Raw genomic sequence first — 17,973 nt, 5'->3', positions numbered from 1 at the left:
GATGACAAAGGGAACAGCGTTTCTTGTTATGCGTTTTGACCGATAAATGTCTTCATACATTATTTAGTAACCAATATGAGCATCCAGGATCCGCTATTGGTTATTGAACAGAGACATGTCTCGGTCATGTCTACATAGTTCTCGAACCCGTAGGGTCTGCACGCTTAAAGTTCTGTGACGATCGGTATTATGAGTTTTTGTGTTTTGATCTACCGAAGGTAGTTCGGAGTCCTGGATATGATCAAGGACATGACGAGGAGTCTCGAAGTGGTCGACACGTAAAGATCGAAATATTGGACGACTATGTTCAGACACCGCAAATGTTTCGGGAGGTTTCGGACATATACCGGAGTACCGGGGGGTTACCGGAAACCCCCGGGGAGTATATTGGGCCTAATGGGCCTTAGTGGGAGAAGAGGAGTGCCAACCAGTTCAGTCGCGCGCCCCTCCCCTTCTAGTCCGAGTTGGACAAGGAGGGGGGCGGCGCCCCCCTTTCCTTCTCTTCTTCTCTCCCTTCCTCTCCTACTCCTACTCCTACTTTGAAGGGGGGAGTCCTAATCATGGTAGGAGTAGGACTCCTCATGGGGCGCGCCATAGGAGGCCGGCCCCTCCCCCTCCTCCACTCGTTTATATACGGGGAGGGGGCACCCCTTGGAGACACAACAATTTGTCATTGATCTTTTAGCCATGTGCGGTGCCCCCCTCCACCATAATCCACCTCGGTCATATCGTAGCGGTGCTTAGGCAAAGCCCTGCGTCGGTAGCTTCATCAACACCGTCACCTCTCAGTCATGCTGACGAAGCTCTTCCTGAAAGCTCTACTGGATCGTGAGTTCGCCGGATGTCACCGAGCTGAACGTGTGCTGAACGCGAAGGTGCGGTACATTCGGTACTGAGGATTGGTCGATCTGAAGACATATGACTACATCAACCGCGTTGTAATAACTCTTCCGCTTACGGTCTACGAGGGTACGTAGACGACACTCTCCCCTCTCATTGCTATGCATCACCACGATCTTGCGTGTGCATAGGATTTTTTTTTGAAATTACTACGTTCCCCAACATTGGCATCCGAGCCAGGTTTATGCGTAGATTTTATATGCATGAGTAGAACACAAGTGAGTTGTGGGCGACACAATTCATACTGCTTACCAGCATGTCATACTTTGGTTCGGCGGTATTGTTGGATGAAGCGGCCCGGATCGACATTACGCGTACACTTACACGAGAATGGTTCTACGGACGTGCTTTGCACACGGGTGGCTGGCGGGTGTCAGTTTCTCCAACTTTAGTTGAACCGAGTGTGACTACGCCCGGTCCTTGTTGAAAGTTAAAACAACACTAACTTGAAGAACTATCGTTGTGGTTTTGATGCGTAGGTAAGAACGGTTCTTGCTCAGCCCGTAGCAGCCACGTAAAACTTGCAACAACAAAGTAGAGGACGTCTAACTTGTTTTTGCAGAGCATGTTGTGATGTGATATGGTCAAGGTATGCTATATTTTATTGTATGAGATGATCATGTTTTGTAACGGAGTTATCGGCAACTGGAAGGATCCATATGGTTGTCGCTTTATTGTATGAAATGCAATCGCCATGTAATTGCTTTACTTTATCACTAAGCGGTAGCGATAGTCATAGAACCAATAGTTGGCGAGACGACAACGATGCTACGATGGAGATCAAGGTATCGCGCAAGTGACGATGGTGATCATGACGGTGCTTTGGAGATGAAGATCAAAGGCACAAGATGATGATGGCCATATCATATCACTAATATTGATTGCATGTGATGTTTATCCTTTATGCATCTTATTCTGCTTTGATTGACGGTAGCATTATAAGATGATATCTCACTAAAAATTTCAAGGTACAAGTGTTCTCCCTGAGTATGCACCATTGCAAAAGATCGTCGTTCCGATACACCACCTGATGATCGGGTGTGATAACCTCAACGTTCTTATACAACGGGTGCAAGCCAGTTTTGCACACACATACTACTCGGGTTAAACTTGACGAGCCTAGCATATGCAGATATGGCCTCAGAACACTGAGACCGAAAGGTCGAGCGTGAATCATATAGTAGATATGATCAACATAGTGATGTTCACCATTGAAAACTACTCCATTTCACGTGATGATCGGTTATGGTTTAGTTGATTTGGATCACGTAATCACTTAGATGATTAGAGGGATATCTATCTAAGTGGGAGTTCTTAAGTAATATGATTAATTGAACTTAAATTTATCATGAACTTAGTACCTGATAGTATTTTGCTTGTCTATGTTGTTGTATATAGATGGTCCGTGCTGTTGTTCCGTTGAATTTTAATGTGTTCCTTGAGAAAGCAAAGTTGAAAGATGATGGTAGCAATTACACGGACTGGGTCCGTAACTTGAGGATTATCCTCATTGCTGCACAGAAGAGTTATGTCCTGGAAGCACCGCTGGGTGCCAGGCCTACTGCTGATGATGTTAAGAACATCTCACAGAGCAAGGTTGATGACTACTCGATAGTTCAGTGTGCCATGCTTTACGGCTTAGAACCGGGACTTCCATGACGTTTTGAACGTCATGGAGCATATGAGATGTTCCAGGAGTTGAAGTTAATATTTCAAGCAAATGCCAGGATTGAGAGATATGAAGTCTCCAATAAGTTCTACAGCTGCAAGATGGAGGAGAATAGTTTTGTTAGTGAACATATACTCAGAATGTCTGGGTACCATAACCACTTGACACAACTGGGAGTTAATCTTCCTATTGATAGTGTCATTGACAGAGTTCTTCAATCACTGCCTCCAAGCTACAAGAGCTTCATGATGAACTATAATATGCAAGGGATGGATAAGACAATTCCTGAGCTCCTCGCAATGCTAAAGGCTGTGGAGGTAGAAATCAAGAAGGAGCATCAAGTGTTGATGGTCAACAAGACCACCAGTTTCAAGAAAAAGGGTAAAGTGAAGAAGAAGGGGAACTTCAAAAAGAACGGCAAACAAGTTGCTGCTCAGGAGAAGAAACCCAAGTCTGGACCTAAGCCTCAGACTGAGTGCTTCTACAACAAACAGACTGGTCACTGGAAGCAGAACTGCCCCGAGTATTTGGCTGATAAGAAGGATGGCAAGGTGAACAAAGGTATATGCGATATACATGTTACTGATGTGTACCTTACTATAGCTCGCAGTAGCACTTGGGTATTTGATACTGGTTCGGTTGCTAATATTTGCAACTCGAAACATGGACTACGGATTGAGCGAAGATTGGTTAAGGACGAGGTGACGATGCACATGGGAAATGGTTCCAAAGTCGGTGTGATCGCCGTCGGCATGCTACCTCTACATCTACCTTCGGGATTAATTTTTTAGACCTAAATAATTGTTATTTGGTGCCAGCGTTAAGCATGAACATTATATCTGGATCTTGTTTGATGCGATATGGCTATTCATTTAAATCTGAGAATAATGGTTGTTCTATTTATATGAGTAATATCTTTTATGGTCATGCACACTTGAAGAATGGTCTATTCGTGTTAAATCTCGATAGTAGGAATACACATATTCATAATGTTGAAGCCAAAAGATGCTAAGTTGATAATGATAGTGCACCTTATTTGTGGCACTACCGTTTAGGTCATATTGGTGTAAAGCACATGAAGAAACTCCATACTGATGGACTTCTGGAATCACTTGATTATGAATCACTTAGTACTTGTGAACCATGCCTCATGGGCAAGATGACTAAAACACCGTTCTCCGGAACTATGGAGCAAGCAACATATTTGTTGGAAATCATACACACTGATGTATATGGTCCGATAAATATTGAGGCTCGCGGCGGGTATCGTTATTTTCTCACCTTCACAGATGATTTGAGCAGATATGGGTATATCTACTTAATGAAACATAAGTCTGAAACATTTGAAAAGTTCAAAGAATTTCAGAGTGAAGTGGAAATTCATCCTAACAAGAAAATAAAGTTTCTACGATCTGATCATGGAGGAGAATATTTGAGTTATGAGTTTGGTCTACATTTGAAACAATGCGGAATAGTTACGCAACTCACGCCACCCGGAACACCACAGTGTAATGGTGTGTCCGAACGTCATAATCGTACTTTACTAGATATGGTGTGATCTATGATGTCTCTTACTGATTTACCGCTATCGTTTTGGGGTTATGCTTTAGAGACAGCTGCATTCACGTTAAATAGGGCACCATCGAAATCCATTGAGACGACGCCTTATGAACTGTGGTTTGGCAAGAAACCAAAGTTGTCGTTTCTTAAAGTTTGGGGCTGCGATGCTTATGTGCAAAATCTTCAACCTGATAAGCTCGAACCCAAATCGGAGAAATGTGTCTTCATAGGATACCCAAAAGAAACTATTGGGTACATCTTCCATCACAGATCCGAAGGCAAGACATTTGTTGCTAAGAATGGATCCTTTCTAGAGAAGGAGTTTCTCTCGAAAGAAGTGAGTGGGAGAAAATTAGAACTTGATGAGGTAACTGTACCTACTCCCTTATTGGAAAGTAGTTCATCACAGAAACCGGTTCTGTGACACCTACACCGATTAGTGAGGATGCTAATGATGATGATCATGAAACTTCAGATCAAGTTACTACTGAACCTCGTAGGTCAACCAGAGTAAGATCTGCACCAGGGTGGTACGGTAATCATGTTCTAGAAGTCATGTTACTTGACCGTGATGAACCTACGAACTATGAAGAACCGATGGTGAGCCCAGATTCTGCAAAATGGCTTGAGGCCATGAAATCTGAGATGGGATCCATGTATGAGAACAAAGTGTGGACTTTGGTTGACTTGCCCAATGATCGGCAAGCCATCGAGAATAAATGGATCTTCAAGAAGAAGACTGACGCTGACGGTCATGTTACTGTCTACAAATCTCGACTTGTTGTGAAAGGTTTTCGACAAGTTCAAGGGGTTGACTACGATGAGACTTTCTCACCCGTAGCGATGCTTACGTCTGTCCGAATCATGTTAGCAATTGCCGCATTTTATGATTATGAAATTTGACAAATGGATGTCAAAACTGCATTCCTGAATGGATTTCTGGAAGAAGAGTTGTATATGATGCAACCTGAAGGTTTTGTCAATCCAAACGGTGCTAACAAAGTGTGCAAGCTGCATCGATCCATTTATGGACTGGTGGAAGCCTCTTGGAGTTGCAATAAACGTTTTGATAGTGTGATCAAAGCATATGGTTTTATACGGACTTTTGGAGAAGCCTGTATTTACAAGAAAGTGAGTGGGAGCTATGTAGCATTTCTAATATTATATGTGGATGACATATTGTTGATTGGAAATGATATAGAATTTCTGGATAGCATAAAAGGATACTTGAATAAGAGTTTTTCAATGAAGGACCTCGGAGAAGCTGCTTATATATTACGCATCAAGATCGATAGAGATAGATCAAGACGCTTAATTGGACTTTCAAAAGCACATACCTTGATAAAGTTTTGAAGAAGTTCGAAATGGATCAAGCAAAGAAAGGGTTATTGCCTATGTTACAAGGTGTGAAGTTGAGTAAGACTCAATGACCGACCGCTGCAGAAGATAGAGAGAAAATGAAAAGTGTTCCCTATGCTTCAGCCATAGGCTCTATCATGTATGCAATGCTGTGTACCAGACCTGATGTGTTCCTTGTTATTAGTTTAGTAGGGAGGTACCAAAGTGATCCAGGAGTGGATCACTGCACAGCGGTCAAGAACATCCTGAAACACCTGAAAAGGACTAAGGATATGTTTCTCGTTTATGGAGGTGACAAAGAACTCGTCGTAAATGGTTACGTCAATGCAAGATTTGACACTGATCCGGACGATTCTAAATCGCAAACTGGATACGTATTTATGTTGAATGGTGGAGTTGTTAGTTGGAGCAGTTCTAAACAAAGTGTCATGGCGGGATCTACATGTGAAGCATTGTACATAGCTGCTTCAGAAGCAACAAATGAAGGAGTCTGGATGAAGGAGTTCATATCCGGTCTAGGTGTCATACCTAGTGCATCGGGTCCAATGAAAATCTTTTGTGACAATACTAGTGCAATTGCCTTGGCAAAGGAATCCAGATTTCACAAGAGAACCAAGCAAATCAAGAGACACTTCAATTCCATCCGGGATCAAGTCTAGGTGGGAGACATAGAAATTTGCAAGATACATATGGATCTGAATATTGCAGACCTGTTGACTAAGCCTCTTCGACGAGCAAAACATGATCAGCACCAAGACTCCATGGGTGTTAAAATCATTACTGTGTAATCTAGATTATTGACTCTAGTGCAAGTGGGATACTGAAGGAAATATTCCCTAGAGGCAATAATAAAGTTATTATTTATTTCCTCATATCATGATAAATGTTTATTATTCATGCTAGAATTGTATTAACCGGAAACATAATACATGTGTGAATACATAGACAAACATAGTGTCACTAGTATGCCTCTACTTGACTAGCTCATTGATCAAAGATGGTTGCGTTTCCTAGCCATAGACATGAGTTGTCATTTTATCAACGGGATCACATCATTAGGAGAATGATGTGATTGAGATGACCCATTCCGTTAGCTTAGCACTTGATCGTTTAGTTTACTGCTATTGCTTTCCTCATGACTTATACATGTTCCTATGACTATGAGATTATGCAACTCCCGATTACTGGAGGAACACTTTGTGTGCTACCAAATGTCACAACATAACTAGGTGATTACAAAGGTGCTCTACAGATCTCCGATGGTGTTCGTTGAGTTGGCATAGATCAAGAATAGGATTTGTCACTCTGATTGTCGGAGAGGTATCTCTGGGGCCTCTCGATAATGCACATCACTATAAGCCTTGTAACCAATGCGACCAATGAGTTAGTTACGGGATGATGCATTACGGAACGAGTAAAAAGACTTGCTTGTAACGAGATTGAACTAGGTATTGAGATACCGACGATCGAATCTCGGGCAAGTAACATACCGATGACAAAGGGAACAACATATGTTGTTATCCGGTTTGACCGATAAAGATCTTCGTAGAATATGTAGGAACCATTATGAGCATCTAGGTTCCGCTATTGGTTATTGACCAGAGACATGTATCGGTCATGTCTAGATAGTTCTCAAACCCGTAGGGTCCGCACGCTTAAAGTTCTGTGACGATCGGTATTATGAGTTTTTGTATTTTGATGTACCGAAGATAGTTCAGAGTCCCGGATATGATCAAGGATATGATGACGACTCTCGAAATGGTTGAGACGTAAAGAACGATATATTGGATGACTATGTTCGGACACCGGAAGTGTTTTGGGAGGTTTCGGACATATACCGTAGTATCGGGGGGTTACCGGATCCCCCCGGGGAGTATATTGGGCCTAATGGGCCTTAGTGGGAGAAGAGGAGGGCCGGCTAGGGCAGCCGCACGCCCCCTCCCCCTCTAGTCTGAATTGGACAAGGAGGGGGCACCCTGTCGGTGTCAAAACCGGCAGATCTCGGGTAGGGGGTCCCGAACTGTGCGTCTTAGGTCGATGGTAACATGAGACAAGGGACACGATGTTTACCCAGGTTCGGGCCCTCTCTATGGAGCTAATACCCTACGTCCTGCTTGATTGATATTGATGAATACGAGTATTACAAGAGTTGATCTACCTCGAGATCGTAATGGCTAAACCCTAGAGGTCTAGCTTGTATGGCTATGATAATGAATATCCCCCTCCGGACTAAGTCCTCCGGTTTATATAAGCACCGGGAGGGTCTAGGGTTACACAAGGTCAGTTACAAAGAAAGGAATCTACATATTTGGTCGCCAAGCTTGCCTTCCACGCCAAGGAGAGTCCCATTTGGACACGGGTGCAGTCTTCAGTCTTCGTATCTTCATAGCCCATCAGTCCGTCCCATTGCTAACAGGCCGGACGCCCGAGGACCCCTTAGTCCAGGACTCCCTCAGTAGCCCCCGAAGCAGTCTTCAGTGACGAGGTGTTCGGCACACAGATTATCTTCGGCATTGTAAGGCGGGTTCCTCCACCGATGACTTCCGAGTAGTGTGTTTGTCCTTCCATTTAATGTTGTACTCCTTGGCTTATGTGCATCAACAACTTTAGTTTCCACGTGTCGAGCGAATGCGAGAGGTCAGGGTATTTTTGCATATACCACCCTGACCGCACCACAAAGGCGCCTATTTTAAGAGAAGAGATCTCAGATCCATTCCACACCCCGTGAAAAATCCTCAGAGCTTGCTAAGAAGAACCATCCCAACATGGCTAGCGCTCCCAGCTCTTCCTCTCGTCCCCACGGCTCCCAAAAGGGTGATTGGGATATATGTTACGTACCCCACAGTTAGCTGGCAAAGCTGCAAACACAGGGCTTTCTCCCCCCTGCGGGCTTGGTCCCTGTTCGAGCAGGATTGGCCTCCTTCAACGGCAAAACTCAGGTGGAGGATTTCCCCAATCCGTCTGTGGGAGAACGAGTGTGCTTCGTCCCATTCTTATTAAGAGGTGTCGGATTTCCAATACATCCCTTCCTCCGAGGTCTGCTGGAGTATTATGGCCTCCAACTGCACAGTCTCACTCCCGCCTCTATCCTTCATATTGCAGGTTACGTTGCTCTATGCGAGCTATTCCTGGCCTATGAGGCCCATTTCGATTTATGGGGAAGACTGTTTTGCCTCGTCCCTCGTAATCAAGGTGGGTCAATTTTTGAAGTGGGAGGCGCCGAAGTGTGGCGCGTCGCCGGGACCGGATACCTGTCCGGCACGCCAAAGAAAGCTTCTGAAGAGTGGCCTTCCGAATGGTTCTACATCGACGATGTCGCCCTACCCGACCCCGTCCGTATGGGCCTCCCTGAGTTTTCAAGTGCTCCACTGGAGAAACGCCATAGCTGGCGTCCTCGGAGCCTCGAGGAAGAGGATAGTGCAGAGATCAGCCTGCTGCTGGGCAAGATGAAGACGCTTGCCCAGTTCGGATTGTCAATAGTCGAGGTAATGGCGACCTCTATAGCACGGGGGTTCCAGCCACTCCAATATAGAGGGATGCCCATGTGGCATTATAATGGGTAAGACGACGCCTCACGCTATGGTCCGAAGGGCCCGAAGACCCCGCTGTCCTGGCCAAAATATTGGCCGAGCTGTATAAAGGGGAGAAAGAGGAGTTCACCCGTCTCCAATATCGAGACATATTTTCCATGTATAATCCTCCCAGCTGGGTAAGCTTATGCTCCACTATTTTACTCCTGTCCCTGAATCTTTCTTGACAGGCAGTATCTTATCCTCTTATAACAGGAATGGCAAAAGGCTCTCAAGGGGATCCATGACCCTGCTCCTCAGCCGGAGAATCGCAACCGGGATCTTGACCCCGGAAATGAAGAGGATCCGGACATATTTGTGGAGCTCGAGGATGGAATATTCTATCAGATGAGCTATGACGGTACAGATGTACCCATCATCGCCGATTACCCCAGTCTCCTTCCTACTTCCCATGTAAGTAATCCAGAGATACCTTGTCCAAGAGAGTTTTCTCATTGCTCCTCACCCACCACACTGTCCTGTGCTCAAAAGGGGAGGCGATCGGCGCGCCATCCTGCCCCGAGGGCATCTCCGAAGAGAGCGTCCCCCACACCAGGCAAGCCTTCAAAGAGGAAGGCAAACAAAGATACGACCGAGCCTTCATCAAAGAGGTATGAATTTGCAAATATGCACCCTAGGCAGTCACATCCAACTGTGACCTTTCCGTTTACCCTGTATCGGGAGAAAGGTGTGCCGGACTATATCTAGGGGTCCGGTCAGCCGTACTTCCCGCAACCAGGATCTAGATCCTGCTGTGAAGACGGGGGCTGATGCGGGGGTGTCGCCGGACTGTCCTCCAGCCGAGGATTCAGATGAGGTATCTGTCACCAACTAGGAAGTGGAGAGCGCCATGAATCATCGGCGTCGCTGGGCTGTTTTACAAGACCCTGGCTTTTCAGAAGAGGCATTTAACGCCTTCATCTCGGCTATTGCATATATCTGAGCTGCTCGAGATGGGCTTAACAGAGCGACAAAGCATCATTTAAAAGATGTGCAGGTAAGTTTACTTCGTCTGACTATGATAAACATATGCCAGTAGCCCCCGAGACTTAAAGTAGTTGGGACAACTGATTTGCGGATTGCTGCATGACCAAGTTCTGTCGAAGAAGAACGACGTGCTAGCCCAAGAGCTAGAAAAGTGTCGGACGCAGTTGAACGCAGTGACCACCGAACTGGAAAAATCCAAAGCGGCGTCCTCTGGTGATATTTCCCTCCATCGAGAAACAGTTATTGCATAGAGACCGTGTTAACACTGCGGCTTTATCTCATAACAGGATCATCGGATCAATTAGAGGAAAAAGAGTCGAGAAGACTGCATGCCGCAGGAGAGAGGGTTTTGACCCGTGTCAGACAGGAGAGAAACAAACTCCAAGATGGAAACACCAAGCTGGGCGAAGAGCTAAAGGATGTGCGGGCCCAGCTAGCCGACTCTGTGAAGGAGAATAAAAAACTGTGAGGCGGCATATTCAGTATGTGGCCGTATTTATCTTATAACAGTTTGAAAGTAAAAGTAGCTGATATAGCTGTGATTGCAGATATATTGATGGGCCATCCCAAAGAGGAGGTGTTCGGATCATCAAGTGATCTTCTGCAAGGGTTGTCACAGTTGCACGAGCAAGCTCGGCTGGCAATGCGGAGTGTAGCCAAGGCCTTATGGCCATCCGACTCCCCTCCAGGGAGTATGGAGAAGCTTGTAGAGCTGTTCAAGGGAGCGAGGCAGCGTATCCGACAATGGAAGATATCAGCCTACCGAGAGGGTGGGCGAGAGGCCTGGGCCATGGTAAAAACACAATATACCAAGCTGGATCCGAATCACATGGCCCGGGGCGGACCACTAGAGTCAAATGGGGAAGCAATTCCCGTTAGTTTAGTATATGGCCAAGTAGAGGTGGCTGCTAGATACTCCGAACAGGATTGTAAATTGGATCGCCTGTTGGACTGTATAGAGGAGGAAGTTTTTGAGTCTAAGTGACTATGTAATTTCCTTCTAGTTGGATAATAAAAACAATTGTCATGGACAACCTTTTTGCTTCGACCTCTGGACCGAAGGTGCGGAGTGTTTCCGAATACCCTAACGGTAGAATATACCGGGGTATGCATGGGAACCAGGCGTAGGGGTCATAGTTGCTTGAACAGACAATGTGTATCCGGCTAGTTATGTTATATTACATTATGTAAGAAACATCTTCCAGAGAGAATAGTTCCTTTAAGGGTTCCTTTCCCTGGCTGTGCATGCGTTTAATGTGCATGTCCGAACTGTGATTGAAAAAAATCACAGAGTAAGTAACTTCTGGGGTTGCACAATGGAGTGAATGCGGAAACATCTTTAATTTGCCGACCGAATATTGCCTTAAGAACGCTAGCTTTTGGCTTCACCCAGTTTGATGTACACATCTGGATGACCCGGTAGTAACGATCGCAGAGGTGCTCCCTTTATGCCCTAGCCGAACTAGCGGGAACATAGGGCATAAGTATAGGAGCCAGGCAACCCAGCTTGGCCAAAACTTAAGTCATATCGATGCATATAATGGCGAAGAAAAGGTACATATGGAAAAACACATATGTGGTGAGCTTGATGCTCAAAGAATAATAGCAAGCTTCTGTACGAGAAGACCCCAGGTATAATGAACATACATATGTGGAGATGTACGCATCAGGGGTGGACGGTCTAGCCATACTAAAGTCGTAGGGATAAAGAGCAAAACGAAAAAAGATAAAAAATGAAAAGAGAGAGAAAAAATAACGTTAATAACAAGAGGAAGGAGATGAACACAGAGTTCGGCGCTAGGCATGAAATCGTCTGAGTTTGGCCGCGTTCCAGGGGTTCGGCTCCAGGTGATTGTCTGATGTATCACGCAGGTGGTACGCTCCTCCGGTGAGGACTTCATCAATGATGAAGGGACCCTCCCACTTGGGCTTGAGTTTGTCCTTTTTCTTCTCCGACAGGCGTAGAATGAGTTCACCAACGTTATAAGTCTTGGCCCACCCTTCTCTGCTTTGATACCTATGAGCCTGTTGTTGATAAAATGTGCAACGGGCTTTTGCAACGTCGCACTCCTCCTCCAGGGCATCTAAGCTGTCATGCCGATCAAGCTCGGCTTCTCTCTCTTCGTACATGCGCACTCGACGTGAGTCATGAATAATATCGCAGGGTAACACTGCTTCTGCACTATCCACCATGAAGAAAGGTGTATATCCGGTAGTGCGGTCTGGTGTGGTCCGCAGCCCCTAGAGTACGGAGTCGAGTTCCTCCACATAGTGCTTGTCTGATTCTTTCAAACACCGCACTAGTCTAGGTTTGATGCCGCTCATAATAAGAGCATTAGCCCGTTCGACTTGACCGTTTGTCTGTGGGTGATAGATAGAGGCGTAATCAAGCTTAATGCCCAGATTAGCGCACCAAGTTTTCACTTCATCGGCTGTGAAATTAGAGCCATTATCGGTGATTATGTTGTGTGGGACACCATAAGGGTGTACCACGCCGGATATGAAATCTATTACCGGCCCCGCTTCGGCTGTTTTGACTGGTTTGGCCTCTATCTACTTAGTGAATTTATCCACCATGACCAGCAGATACTTTCTCTTATGGCTTCCTCCTTTAAGGGGTCCGACCATATCGAGTCCCCAGACCGCAAAAGGCCAAGTGATGGGGATTGTTTGTAAGGCAGTGGGGGCATATGGCTTTGGTTGGCGAAGAGTTGGCATCCGATGCAACGTTGGACAAGGTCCTGCGCATCTGCTCGGGCCATCGGCCAATAAAACCCTATACGGAAGGCCTTGCTAACAAGGGCCCTAGCTGCAGCGTGGTGACCGCCGAGTCTGGCGTGAATTTCAGCCAAGAGCTGCCGCCCCTCTTCCTCGAAGATACATCTTTGAAGAACTCAGGTAGCGCTTTTCTTATAGAGCTCTCCGTCATGAACCTTGTAGGCCTTCGAACGCCGGACAATGCAGCGGGCCTCATTCTGGTCCTCAGGAAGCTCCTTCCTATTTTGGTAGGCTAGGAAGGGTTTGGTCCATGGGGCAATGACTGCCATGATGAGATGCCCCGACGGTGTTATTTCGGTGGCTGAGCCTCCGATGATGTCAGTTTTTTGGAATCTGGGGTTATGTTCGGATCCGGACTAGTGTTGCCATTTTCCCCCTACCACACCACAGATGGCTTAAAAAGCCTTTCCAGAAAGATATTAGGTGGAACGAGGTCTCGCTTAGCGCAGATACGAGCAAGAACATCCGCTGCCTGATTACTTTCTCGAGCCACATGGTTGAACCCAAGCCCCTCGAACCGGGCCGATATTTTTATAACGGCATTACGATAAGCTGCCATCTTCAGATCTTTGGCGTTGAAGTCTCCATTTATTTGAGATATTGCAAGGTTTGAGTCCCCGCACACTTCTAGGTGTTGTATGCTCATGGAGACAGCCATCCGGAGACCATGCAATAAGGCCTCGTATTCGACTGCATTGTTGGAGTCTATGTATAGTATTTGGAGTACGTACTGAACGACGTCTGCAGTTGGTGATGTTAAGACGCGCCCGCCCCTAGGCCTGCCAGCATTTTGGAGCCATCGAAATACATAACCCAATTGGAATATGCGGCGTACTCTTTAGGGAGTTCGGCCTCTGTCCATTCGGCGACGAAGTCAGCCAGTACTTGAGATTTAATAGCTCGACGTGGTTTCTATGTAATATCAAATGGAAGGAGCTCAATGGCCCATTTGGCAATCCGGCCCATGGCATCGCGGTTGTTTATAATGTCATTGAGTGGTACTTCAGAAGCCACCGTGATCGAACACTCCTGGAAGTAGTGACGGAGCTTTCGGGATGCCATGAAGACCACGTATGCTATATTTTGATAATGGGGGTACGGGATTTGCATGGTGTAAGGACAGTGGATACGTAGTATACTGGCTTCTGAAGCGGGAATTTGTGTCCGTCCTGTTCTCGTTCAACGATGAGCACGGCGCTCACCACCTGATGTGTTGTCGATATGTATAATAACATCGGTTCGCCGACGTTTGGCGCGGCCAGGGTTGGGTTGCTCGCAAGAAGGGTTTTTATTTCCTCCAGTCCGGCTGTTGCCGCGTCCGTCCACTCGAAGTGATCGGTTCGTAGTAGAAGGCGGTAGAGTGGTAGTGCCTTTTCTCCCAATCTAGAGATAAAGCGACTTAGAGCTTCCATGCAACCCGCGAGATTTTGGACTTGTTTAAGGTCTGTTGGCGTAGCCAATTGTGACAGAGCTCGGATTTTGGCTAGATTTGCTTCAATTCCTCTATTGAAAACGATGAAGCCCAGCAGTTTTCCAGCGGGGACGCTGAAAACGCACTTTTCAGGATTGAGCTTAATGTCATATGCGCGGAGGTTATTGAATGTGAGACGTAAATCGTCTATTAATGTTTCGACATGCCTAGTTTTCATGACGACATCGTCCACATAAGCTTCAACTGTCTTGCCGATCCATTTCTCCAGGCATGTTTGAATCATGCATTGGTATGTGGTGCCGGCGTTCTTGAGCCCGAAGGGCATGGTGGTGAAGCAGAATGGCCCATATGGGGTAATGAATGCTATTGCAGCTTGATCGCACTCCTTCATTTTGATTTGATGGTGTCCGGAATATGCATCAAGGAAACACAGTGAGTCATGTCCAGCGGTAGCATCAATGATTTGATCGATGCGGGGGAGGGGAAAGGAATCCTTAAGGCAAGCCTTATTGAGGTCTTTAAAATCAACGCACAACCACCAGGATTTGTCCTTCTTTGGTACCATCACCAGGTTTGCCAGCCAGTCCGGATGTTTTATTTCTCTGATGAATTCGGCCCCAATTAGCTTGGCTAGCTCCTCCCCCATAGCTTGAGGTTTGGGTTCGGAAAAGCGCCGCCGTGTTTGCTTGACCGGTTTATATCCCTTTAATATATTGAGGCTGTGTTCGGCCAACTCGCGTGGGATTCCTGGTATATCAGAAGGGTGCTAGGTGAATATATCCAAACTCTCGCGCAGGAACTCTCGTAGCGCGGCGCCAACCGTTCGGTCTAGTTGTGCTCCGATGGATGCTGTCTTCTTGGGGTCCGTTGGATGGACTTGGAATTTGATTATTTCCTCTGCTGGTCTGAAGGAAGTGGATTTGGGTGCTACCTCTTGAGCTTGCATTGGATTTCCCCGATGAGGAAGGGATGATACAGCAGAGTAGCGTAAGTATTTGCCTCAGTTTTTGAGAACCAAGGTATCAATCGAGTAGGAGGCCACGCTCAAGTCCCTCATACCTGCACAAAACGATAGCTACTCGCAACCAACGCGATTAGGGGTTGTCAATCCCTTCACGGTCACTTATGAGAGTGAGATCTGATAGATATAATATTTTTGGTATTTTTGGTATAGATATGCAAAGTAAAAGGTAAAGGCAAAGTAAAAAGCAAAGAAAGATTACAGTGATGGAGATTGGTATGATGAGAATAGACCCGGGGGCCATAGGTTTCACTAGTGGCTTCTCTCAAGAGCATAAGTATTCTACGGTGGGTGAACAAATTATTGTTGAGCAATTGACAGAATTGAGCATAGTTATGAGAATATCTAGGCATGATCATGTATATAGGCATCACATTCGTGACAAGTAGACTGAAACGATTCTGCATCTACTACTATTACTCCACTCATCGACCACCATCCAGCATGCATCTAGAGTATTAAGTTAAAAACAGAGTAACGCTTTAAGCAAGATGACATGATGTAGAGAGATAAATTCATGCAATATGAAATAAACCCCATCTTGTTATCCTTGATGCCAACGATACAATACGTGCCTTGCTGCCCCTTCTGTCACTGGGAAAGGACACCGCAAGATCGAACCCAAAGCTAAGCACTTCTCCCATGGCAAGAACTACCAATCTAGTTGGCCAAACCAAACGGATAATTCGAAGAGACTTGCAAAGATAACCAATCATACATAAAAGAATTCAGAGAAGATTCAAATATTATTCATAGATAGACTTGATCATAAACCCACAATTCATCGATCTCAACAAACACACCGCAAAAAGAAGAAGATTATATCGAATAGATCTCCACGAGAGAGGGGGAGAGCTTTGTATTGAGATCCAAAAAGAGAAAGAAGCCATCTAGATACTAACTATGGACCCGAAGGTCTGAGGTAAACTACTCACACTTCATCGGAGAGGCTATGATGATGTAGAAGCCCTCCGTGATGATGGCCCTCTCCGGCGGAGCTCCAGAATAGGCCCCAAGATGTGATCTCGTGGATACAGAAAGTTGCGGCGGTGGAATTAGGTTTTTGGCCCCTGTTCTGATCGTTTGGGGGTATGTAGGTATATATAGGAGGAAGGAGTACGTCTGTGGAGCACCGAGGGGCCCACGAGGCAGGGGGCGCGCCCTAGGGGGGCCACCCTCGTGACCGCCTCTTTGACTCCTCGGAGTAGGGTCTAAGTCTACTCGATCACGTTCGGTGAGAAAATCACGTCCCCAAAGGTTTTATTCCGTTTGGACTCCGTTTGATATTCTGTTTCTTCGAAACACTGAAATATGCAAAAAACAACAATTTTGGGCTGGGCCTCCGGTTAATAGGTTAGTCCCAAAAATAATATAAAAGTGGAAAATAAAGCCCAATATAGTCCAAAATAGTAGATAATATAGCATGGAGCAAACAAAAATTATAGATACGTTGGAGACGTATCAAGCATCCCCAAGTTTAATTCCTGCTCGTCCTCGAGTAGGTAAATGATAAAAAGAGAATTTTTGATGCGGAGTGCTATTGGCATAATTTCAATGCAAATCTTCTTAATTGTGGTATGAATATTAAGATTAGGAAGATTCAAGACAAAAGTTCATATTGACATAAAGAATAATAATACTTCAAGCAAACCAACAATGCAATTATGTTTTCTTAAAGTAACATGGCCAAAGAAAGTTCATCCCTACAAAATCATATAGTTTAGTCATACTCCATTTTCGTCACACAAGAATGCTCTCATCATGCACAACCCCGATGACAAGCCAAGCAATTGTTTCATACATTAATAATTTCAAACTCAAAAACTTTCACGCAATACATGAGCGTGAGCCATGGATATAGCACTATGGGTGGAGTAGAATATAATGGTGGGGGTTATGTGGAGAAGACAAAAAAGGAGAAAGTCTCACATCAACGAGGCTAATCAATGGGCTATAGAGATGCCCATCAATTGATGTTAATGCGAGGAGTAGGGATTGCCATGCAACGGATGCACTAGAGATATAAATGTATGAAAGCTCAACAAAAGAAACTAAGTGGGTGTGCATCCAACTTGCTTGCTCACGAAGACCTAGGGCACTTGAGGAGGCCCGTTGTTGGAATATTCAAGCCAAGTTCTACAATGAAAATTCCCACTAGTATATGAAAGTGATAACTCAAGAGACTCTCTATATGAAGAACATGGTGCTACTTTGAAGCACAAGTGTGGAAAAAGGAATAGTAGCATTGCCCCTTTTTATTTATTTTCTCTTTTTTTGGGCCTTCCTTTTTTTCTTTGGCCTTTTTTTGGGACAATGCTCTATTAAATGATGATCATCACACTTTTATTTATTTACAACTCAATGATTACAACTCGATTCTAGAACAAAGTATGACTCTATATGGATGCCTCCGGCGGTGTACCGGGATATGCAATGAATCAAGAGTGACAAGTATGAAAAAATTCTGAACGGTGGCTTTGCCAGAAATACTATGCCAACTACATGATCATGCTAAGCAATATGAAAATGATGGATGTGTCATGATAAACTGGATGGTGGAAAGTTGCATGGCAATATATCTCGGAATGGCTATGGAAACACCATAATAGGTAGGTATGGTGGCTGTTTTGAGGAAGATATAAGGAGGTTTATGCGTGAAAGAGCGTATCATATCACGGGGTTTGGATGCACTAGTGAA

The sequence above is a fragment of the Triticum dicoccoides genome, chromosome 2A (assembly GCF_002162155.2).
Source record: "Triticum dicoccoides isolate Atlit2015 ecotype Zavitan chromosome 2A, WEW_v2.0, whole genome shotgun sequence".
NCBI classification, from domain to species: domain Eukaryota; kingdom Viridiplantae; phylum Streptophyta; class Magnoliopsida; order Poales; family Poaceae; genus Triticum; species Triticum dicoccoides.
The sequence above is the reverse complement of the archived record's forward strand: the minus strand, read 5'-3'. Positions refer to the sequence as shown.